This window comes from Tasmannia lanceolata, unplaced genomic scaffold (genome assembly GCF_043159265.1).
Source record: "Tasmannia lanceolata isolate RefF3 unplaced genomic scaffold, GAP_Taslan_0.1 ptg000018l, whole genome shotgun sequence".
In the NCBI taxonomy this organism is placed as follows: domain Eukaryota; kingdom Viridiplantae; phylum Streptophyta; class Magnoliopsida; order Canellales; family Winteraceae; genus Tasmannia; species Tasmannia lanceolata.
The window spans coordinates 63083698-63094259 of NW_027518695.1; the positions used below are offsets into that span (position 1 = coordinate 63083698).

The 10562-nt window shown below is 38.5% G+C and overlaps 1 pseudogene; it reads right to left on the reverse strand.

The window, feature by feature from the left end:
• Positions 1 to 1972: 1972 nt before the first annotated feature.
• Positions 1973 to 9247, reverse strand: LOC143850591 (glucan endo-1,3-beta-glucosidase pseudogene; annotated as a pseudogene).
• Between the last annotated feature and the right edge of the window lie 1315 nt (positions 9248 to 10562).

Genomic DNA, 10562 nt, shown 5'->3' on the forward strand with positions numbered 1-10562 from the left:
CATCATTATCAAAAGGAGAAAATATTCTTTTAAGAAGAAATAATCATATGAATAGAAAGTGTACTCCATTAAAAAAAAAATGAATAGAAAGTGTACTCTTAATCAGGAGGAGATGCGTAGGAAGCATATCAGAAACGCGCTACCCCTAAATTTGGGAAGCGAGAAGAACTAAGCTTCCTAAGCGAGGTTCCGAGGAAGCGAGGTTCCATCCAACTAGGAAGTTTCCGGTAACTATGCTACTACCTTCACCTTCTTGCCACCAAGAATATCCTTATAATCGAACATCCTCTCTACAATGTTCAGTCAATCTAACAATCTTGGTCATTTTAATGTAATTCTTCACCATTCAAAAAAAAATGTTCAGTCAATCTAAGAGCTCAAAGCTGAAAGGGGCAAAAACAAGTTCAGTAAAAAATGATTACAAATCTATATATTAAAAATGTCATAAATTTCACTACTAAAACATAACTTGTAAATTGTGATTCTGGTCAACGAGATTTTAAAATCTTGGCCCTTGAAACAAAATCATAATGGTACCTAAACGAAATACTTGAGAAATAAAAGGAACCAAAACTCTGATGTAGTACCACTCTATTGATCTCGATCAATAGACATCCCAGACTATTCATAAGCAAAATTTTAACACCTAGGATCCTCTCAACGCTCCATGAACTGATTGACGATCTATGCTACTGCAATCGTCCCCCGGTAAAGACGATCTATTCATAAGCAAAAGTGACGTTTTTCTTCTGCCTCTTCTATACTTCTTTGTTTTATTATCTTTTGTTCATAAAAATCCTACAGGCCGATCATATTTATTTATTTTTAAAAATAATGATATTTAGCGGGGGTGGTGCATAGACATTGTGAAGAAATAAAAAATTTATTGTTTAAAAAAGTTAAGTCTTTACCGTCATTCATGACCTCCAGTAAAGATCTTGTTGAAAAATTTTTAAAATAAAAATTACTATTCTGGCCGACCTAAATAGCGGCGGTGCTAACTGCCAGAAAAAGTCATTTTTTATAGGCAGAAAACAAAAACTGTTGGTAAAAACTTTACTGATGCTGAAATTACCGGTGGATTAACGACCATCATAATACTCTGGTATAGGCTACACCGGTGGATTTTGGTAGTAGTTTTGGAGATCCTGACTGCCGGCAGAACCATGTTTTCTTGTAGTAAACGAATTTTGTGACACTTTCAAGGAATAATTGATTGGGGATAATGGCACAGTTCAAAGGAAGAACGAAAGTTGATGGGATTTACTAATAGTGATTGGCGGGATCAATTGATGATATGAAAAGTATTTCATTATATGTAATTTTTCTTGGATCAGGTGTATTCTCATGGTTGTCGAAGAAACAAAGTATTGTTGTACAATCATCAGCGCAAGTAGGATAATTGGTTTTCGTATTTTCCACTTCTGAATTTTTATGTGATTTGCTTGCTCGAAGACTTGTGCATGTTTCTGGATTGCACCAACTAAACAAACTGGAGAAGCAATTGTTGAAGTGATGCTCATCCGTGTATAACAGCCTCAACTCATTTTTATTACATTCATATATAGATGGACCGACAACCTAAAGATTTATTCGTACATCCATAGAGAGACGGACAAATATTCTATAATATGCATGCTCGAAATCTTAGGAAAGTTTACGTATTGCATCAACTAAACAAACTTGAGATTTATTTGCTGAAGTGAGGCTCATCCGTATAACAGCCTCAACTCTTCATTAATACATTCATAGATAGAGGTAGAGAAAAACATAATATTTATTTGTTGAATTAGGGCTCATCCATATAACAGCCCCAACTCATTATTATTACATTAGAAACACAGACAACCTAAAGATTTATTATTACATTCATAAACTTCCGGACATAGAGCTAGAGCAGAGAATCAAGCAGACTATAGTAGTAGTAGCAGTAATAGTATTGCTGATCTCTATTTGCAAGGCATGGCATTGTCTAAGGAAATGAGTAGAGAGGATTCCCATCCTTGCCAAAGACTCCGTAGCTTTTTTCTGCGTTTCCAGACATAAGGTTCTCATCGTACATGCTGAGAATGTAGGTCTCAAGAGGTCTCGGCCACCTGGGAGTCCCCTTCTCCACATGTTTAACCAGATTTGTATTGTATGTCTTGGCATTATTGTCCGATGCATCGGTTCCTCCGCTTCGAGGCCATCCAGTTGACGCCACAATAAGTTTCACATCACGCACAGTCAATGCTTCCATTGCATAATAGAAGCCATCCACCATTGAATCAAACACGTATTTGTACTCGTAGTCTCCATCGTTTGAGAGATTGGTTGTGGCAGTGAAGAGGTAATGGGGGAGTTGAGGATCGGTAGGGTTTTTCAGACGCACTGAGTAGGGTAAGATGTTAACAAGGAGCTGGGTGTTATTGGAGGAAAGGAATTGAAGGATGGGCTCTAGGTTTCCCTTGATTCTTTCAGCGAAGAGACAAGTAGAGGGAGGCTTGGTAGGGTCGTAGGAATCAATATCGGATATGCCGACAGATGTTGACACCTTGATCTTTATTGCGGCATTGGGTTTTGCTTCGATTGCAGCGTGTATGTTCTGCATTGCTGGAAGCAAGTAGTTTGAGTCACCGGTGGACAATGCCTCCTTACCCACGCAGATATACCGGAAATCAACGCTAGGCCAATAATCAAATATGTTATTCTTAACCCATGCCGTGGCAACCGCAGGATTGGTTGACAACGATCGAAGTTCCGAGTTTTGAATGCTGGTGATGACTTTGAGTGTGGTATTGGGAAGGGATTGAAGAAGTTGAAGGTTTTGTTTTGAAAGCCATATTCCGGAGATGTTGTTTTCCTCATAATGTTTAACGGTTTCTTTGGGAATTGGTAAATTGTTTCCGTTATTTCCGTAGATGAAGCCCACCACAGAGCCTGCATCGTCATCAAACATAGGAGAGTTACGAAACGAAAACGTGTATGCATGTCCGTACATATGTTGGCATGTATAGACAATCATGTGGGGCTGAAAGTGAATGCAATACCGCTATATATAGGATACCGCTGTATATAGGAAAATGATTGTGAGCTTGAAGCTCATATAGCTTATATGAGCTTGAGGGCCCAAACACATGGGTCCCTCATTTTTTTTGGTGATCCAAACCATTCATTTGCAAGGCCCCATCATAGATAGGGTGTGTACCAAAAATCAGCTCCATTGGATCATCCTAACCCTCCAAAAGCGGAGGGAAAAATGGGCAGATTTGTGGCAAACGGTGTCTGTCTATTTTGCCCTCCACTTTTGGATGGGTCAGGATGATCCTATGGAGCTGATTTTTTGTACACACCCTATCTATGTAAGGGCCTTTCAAATGAATGCTTCGGATCATCCTAACAATGTGAGCCCACATGTGTTTGGGCCTTCAAGGTCAAAATGGACAGACATTATTTGTCCACAAATCTGCCCATTTTTGTCCTCCACAAATGGAGGGGTTAGGATGATCCTATGGAGCTGATTTTTGGTACACACCCTATCTATGATAGGGCCTTGCAAATGAATGGTTTGGATCACCACAGAAAATGTGGGACCCATGTGATTGGGGTGCTTAAGCTCACCATAAGTATGGTGAGCTTAAGCTCACCAACACTTTCCTCATATATATATATATATATATATATATATATATATATATATATATAGAGAGAGAGAGAGAGAGAGAGAGAGAGAGAGAGAGAGAGAGAGAGAGAGAGAGAGAGAGAGAAAACTGTTGGTGAGCTTAAGCGCACCAAACCTATGGTGCGCTTAAGCTCCCAATCACATGGGGGCCCACTTTGTTAGGTGATCCAAAGCATTCATTTTAAAGGCCTTATGATAGATAGGGGGTGTACCAAAAATCAGCTCCATAGGATCATCCTAACCCCTCTATTTGTGGAGGACAAAAATGGGCAGATTTGTCTGTGTATGTATCCTTATATATATTTATACATATGAAAATGGAATTTTTGTATCTTTTTCAGCATTTTCACACGCTGCAGATTATCTTTTAGTAAAGCTGACTGCATTTTAGCCTTTTTTTTTTTTTTTAAGCTTCTTGAAAACCAAGTAATTCATTCAATAAAACAAAAAGGGGAGGTAGCGCAAAAATGCTGTGAAAAAGTGGTGGAAAGAACATTTCCCATATACATATATATTCAAAATGAAAAGAAAACATAAACCTCAGTTCTATATGTATCCTCTGTGCCATAGGAACAACCGACTTATTCAGAATGAGAGGGAAAAAAGCTGAAAAAAATTGCATAAAACATTATAAACACTCCACTTGGCATGCAGTACAACGTTTCCAACTTCCCAAACAAGATCACGAAAGACTAGTCTCTTCGAGAGAGAGAGAGAGAGAGAGAGAGAGAGAGAGAGAGAGAGAGAGAGAGAGAGAGAGGGAATAGGGGAGGGTGCTTTACCATGAGGAAGAGGAGCCATTGAGAGAGAAAGGTTATCAAACTTCACACAGATACTGAGAAGAAGAAGATAGCTCGACCCTTACATCCATCTTCCTTATATAGAGAAGGAAAGTGATGGGTAAATTTTTCTACATCTCATAAACTATTTGGATCAATCTTTTTCATTTGTCTTTTTGCAAGTCTTTCTTAATTAACCTCCAACTACTTTTCTCTACATTTTTATATTGTATTGGTATATAAATTAATCTCCAACAACTTATCTCCAAGGTTTTATAATCTCTTGGTAAATTAATCTCCAGCGACTTATTCATCTCTCTGTTTTTATATTCTCTTTTTACTACTCTACACTTACGGCATTACCATTATAGATTCCTCATAGAAACATCTATGTATAGTCCAAACCATTGATCTTGTACACTATACCATTAGGCCTAAAGAAACCAACATTGCCGAATGAAACTTCAACGAAGCTTAATGGATCAAATCAAGGTGGGGTCAATATCAATGGTTTGAACGTGAGTCACCACCGACTCTCTTAGAGTCCTTATTTAATTTGGTTTTTCTTTAGAGTTATCTAGAATAGAAAGTAGAGTGCTTCTTTAACGTTTTTATTTTTTGAGAGTGCTTGCAAAGCTTTGTATTTTCAAGGCTTATTCGTCTCTCCCTTATTAAATCCAATAGTGTATTTCTTCTTAGAATAACAAAGAAGGTTCAGATTGTACTCCCCGGTTAAATCGATGGAGCTGACACAAGCTGGGCCCACAAAGTAGTTTTCTGGACAGACCCTCAGAACCACACTCTCTGTATTGCATTTTTTTCCTTGTCATTAATAAAGGAATGCCAAACTCAAGGGTGACCCCATTGGTGCACGTCACCAAAGTGCATTTATAATAGCAGTTAAAAATGTAAAAGTCAATTAGTATTAAATGCACTAGGGTGTGTACCAAAAATCAACCATTTATGATCATCCTAACCCTGCCATTTGTGGAGGGAAAAAATGGTCATAAACAGTGTTTGGCAATTTTCCCCTCCACCTTTGATTCGGTTAGGATGATCCTATAGGGCTGATTTTTGGTATACACCCTATCCATGGAAGAGCCTTTCAAATGAATGCTTTGGATCACCCCAAAAATGTGGGCTACATGAGTTTTTTAAGTAGCTGCTCAGATAAGCTATCTGAGCAGCTGCGCAAGAACACTTTTCTAATATATATATATATATATATATATATATATATATATATATATATATATATATATATATATATATATAGAGAGAGAGAGAGAGAGAGAGAGAGAGAGAGAGAGAGAGAGAGAGAGAACGGTTTCTACACACAAGTGTAGATAAGTTATCTACACACTAGCTTAAAATACAGTGGGGGCCCACATTGTTTGGGTGATCCAAAGCATTCATTTGATGGGCCCTCACATAGATAGGGTGTGCCCAAAAAATCAGCTTCGTAGGATCATCCTAACCCTTGGAACATAGAGGCAAAAAATGGACAGATTTGTGAAGGTTTATACACGTCCATTTTAACTCCACAAATCGTAGGGTTAGGATAATCCTATGAGGCTGATTTTTTGTGGACATCCTATCTATGTGAGGGCCAATCAAATGAATGCTTTGGATCACCCAACCAATATACCCTCCACTGTATTTTAAGCTAGTGTGTAGATAACTTACCTACACTTGTGTGTAGAAACCGTTTTCTCATATATATATATATAGAGGAAAAGGATTGTGAGCTTGAGCGTTGGAACCTTATGGTGAGCTTGAGCTCTCAAACCAATGAGGCCCACATTGTTAGGATGATCCAAAGCATTCACTAAAAAGGGCCTTACATAGATAGGGTGTGTACAAAAAATCAGCTCTATAGGATCATCCTAACCCATCAATTTGTGGAGGTCAAAATGGACAGACCACAAATCTGCCCATTTTTGCCCTCCCCTTTTGGAGGGGTTAGGATGATTCAATGGAGCTGATTTTTGGTACACACCCTATCTATGATAGGGCCTTGCAAATGAATGGTTTGGATCCTCACAGAAATTGTGGGACCCATGTGATTGGTGCACTCAAGCGCACCATTTCCTATTAGAGCTTGAGCGCACGAACATATTCCTCATATATATATATATATATATATATATATATATATATATATATATATATATATATATATATATATATATAAATGTTATCAGCACTACTGTATTTTGAGGACTTTATTAAAAGTACGGTATGGCCCGCACCATAGGATGATCCAAACCGTCCATTAGATGGGCCACAGCCTGAATAGGTTGTGCCCCAAAAATCATTTCCATAGGTTTATCCTAATGCTCCGATCTGTAGAGGGATCAAATATAGTAGTTCTGATAACATTTCTCTCTCTCTCTCTCTCTCTCTATATATATATATATATATATATATATATATATATATATATATATATATAGAGAGAGAGAGAGAGAGAGAGAGAGAGAGAGAGAGAGAGAGATAGTTAGTAATGAAACCATCCTAGGTATGAGTGGGGTGGGTTACTTCTCGCAACTCTTAGGATACATTTTTGTTGAATTATTGCAAGTCCTTGTTAATTGATCTCCAACTTATCTGCAAGCGTTTTACATTGTTTGATTCTATATTCTATTTTTTCCTATCTACTTCTCTAAGTGTGACCCCATCTATATTCTAGTTTACCTTTTCTCGAAAGAATTGTTAACCGGGTTTGATGGATAAAGGGTTCACGATCATCCAATCAAGGTGTGGTCACTGCCAACGCCCGCATGAGACATGTTGTTGGTCCGAGAAGTAGCTTAGGAAAGAGCCTAACAGTGACTTTCCTTGTAGCATTCCTTTTTCATTTCGGTTATAATAATAATTACCATAAGTCTTTGTAAATTCCGAAAATTGCAAGTCTATGTAAATTCCGAAAATTGCAAGTCTTTGTAAATTAATATCCAATGACTTATTACTAGCTTTTTATATTATTTGTTCCTCAAATTGTAATAGATAAACCATGTGTCGCATCTGAGCAATAGAGAAAATAATAGGGAAGTGATATTTACGCCCCTTTTCATCACCAGGGACACCCAGTGTCAGTGTATCAATGGCAAAAAGGGGGCTCATGTACTTTATGTCAGAAAAATTCAGAGGCTTTGCACAGTACACTGGCAAATGGGTGTCCCTGGTGATAAAAGGGTGATAAAAGGGGCGTAAATATCATTTCCCAAATAATATTGTAAGCACAATGTCATCTTCGTTTTTACTAGTCAAAATAGGGAAGTGATATATCTGCCCCTTCTATGACTGGGAAGGGGCTTTTGTACTTCACATGGGATGGATTCAACTGATTTGATTGCCACGTACACTCAATTGGCTGTCCCATGTAATGAAAAGGGGTGGATTTATCATCTCTCATGAAAAAAAAAACATAGGGTATGTTTGCAACGACTTATCCTACAAGCTTTTAGGGCCCGTATGGATGCCAAGAAGATTTTGATTTGGATTTCTCACATCTGCAGATCTTTTTGCATTGTTAGTTGGATCGGATCAAATTCTTGGATTTCTAATTCAGCAGCTGACAGTAAAAAAAATCAGATTTCTAAGTTTACTGTGGAAATAAGAAAGGAAGTCCATAGATCTGGCAGTGTCCTTCACCCTCTTTGCTCCTCAACCTCTCCCCTCCACTAGGAAGTACCCCTTTCCCTCTCTCACCCTCAACATGAGCGGATGGATCTATTCATTTTGCACTCAAAACTCAATTCCAAATCCAATTACAGAGTATGAGGTATCCAAACGGGCCCTTATAATTTTTTTGTAAATTAATTTCCAAAGACTTATCTCTTAGTTTTTTATATTCTCTATTTCTATATTCTCTGTTTGCTACTTGTCTACATTCATGACGACATTACCATTGCATTTTTTTTTTTTGAATGGGTATTACCATTGCATTATAGAGTCCCCACAGGAACATTTAAGTATAGTCGAAACCATTAGGCAATACCAATATTTGGCAAGACTAATATCCGGTAACACCAATATTTGGCAAGCCTATTTTGAGTACAGCCCATAATCATGGGATTTAATTGTATTGATTGTATATTCTTTTATGCTCTTTCCTACTTTGGAATCCTTTGTAATTCTATAAATGTATATACAAGTTATCAATGAAAAGCACTGAAGGAACATTAATTCCTTTTTGTCATGGTATCAGAGCCACAAAGCTGTCGACGTTTTCCTCTCCTTTCTTGGGTGTCACGGCTATACTCAATTCTGAGCAGCCACTCCTTTATATATTCCCTGCTAATACAAAATCCAAAACTCACTTTCACCTTGAATAGAGTTAGTGGTAGTTGTGTTGTTATGCCTGCATTAAGCATGCCCAATCATGTCATGACAAGAATAATTCTCTCATTTTCCATTCTTCCAATGTGAAATTTTCTTCCTGAAATAACCAAGTAGGGAAATTTCTTATTAGGAATAAAGCTAGGTGTTTGCAAAAGAGGGCTCATCTCACCGAAGGAATTGTATCAAGAAAGGGCCTTTCTTGTTAACTCTGCAGACCCTTTTTCTTGTCCCTGTAGAATTTGCCCCACGTTGTACAGTACTTGAAACCCCATCAAATAACCCTCAAAGCTGCCATCCTTCAATCACAAGAACCTCTCAAACCCTTGTTGCTGCAACCTTGATAGGTGGAGCCCATCTCCCTTTTCCTTTGGTCACGCATTGCCAATCCGCTACTGCCCATCCAAGAATTAGTGAAATCTCCAAGATATCTCATCGTCTCCTTCGGTGATCGCTTCATCATCGTTGACGGTCATTTCATCGTCCGCTTCTGCGATCGGTTCGTCATCCAGTTTCGACGGTCATTCCATCGTTAACTGTAGACACCCCATTTTGACCGTACCTTGAGCCTCCCGTGTTTGAGAAAAACCCCCATCAAATCAACTAGGTAGGGTCCCAAACTTCACCCTAAGCTAGCTTAGTGTCCCACTAAGGTCCCTGCAAAATTTCGTCGAAATCCGAGTTCGTTTGCCTAGTGAACGAGTCGAGCAAAGTCATAGTGCAAGTTCACGAAAGGGGGGGGGGGGTGAGTTTATCCTGAGGAGGGCTGAATTTAGCCATATAGGACGCGCAAAACCGCGCGCCTATCATTTTCTTTGCGCAACCGTGCGTTCATCAAGTTAGTAGTGCCAATATCATTTCCCAAAGTTTTCTATAAATACGAAAATCAAAGCTTAAAAAAAAAAAAGAAGAGAAAAATCAGAGGGAGAAAATCCCCAAATCCTTCTTTTCTATTTTCTCCGGCTAGCCGCGCACCTCCCTCATCTCCGACAACACCCTAGCTCCGGCCAACCTTCGTCAAAGCTCCGGCTCTTCTCTCCTTAGAAATCGGATCTATACAGAGCTACAGAGATAGAGAGAGAGAGAGAGAGAGAGAGAGAGAGAGAGAGAGAGAGAGAGAGAGAGAGAATTAATGAGATCTGCCGTTCATCTTCCCCGATCAACTTCCGGCCTCATTCCGGCCAAGCTTCGGTATGGCTGATCTTTTCATTTTCTCATCCCCTAATCTAGGAGTTTAAACCCTAGATTCGAGCTCCTATTTGCATTTAATCATAGATCTAAACCTTTGAATTTAGATCTAAACCTTTAAAATCTAGATTTGTGGAAAGAAACCTCAGATCTACTCTCCTCCATTGCTTGATCTCTCAGATCTGTTTTAGAAGCCCTAAATTTTTCGATTTTCTAGGCTTGAAACCCTATTTCCATCTTATCTTTCTTCTCTGATCAAACCTTAGCTCCGGCAAGATCATTCTCACCGCGATCTCTACCTTCAAGTTTCAATTTTCGTGGAGAAAATTAGAAGAGAGTACTCTAACCAAGGATCATTTTCAGATCCAAAAATTAGAGAGAAGAAGAAAGAGGAATTTATGGCTTCGATCATGTTCTCCCTTCTAGATTGCCTTCTCTGGTAATTTGCAAGAGCTCTAATTAATTTCAGGTTGGATCGCATTCTCAGCTACTTTATGCTTTGTTCTAATAGATTCTCTTCCCTAATTATCGTTGTTACATTTCTTTAGATCTAAGGCTATAAATCATAGATCTTCAATGTTTTAAGATTT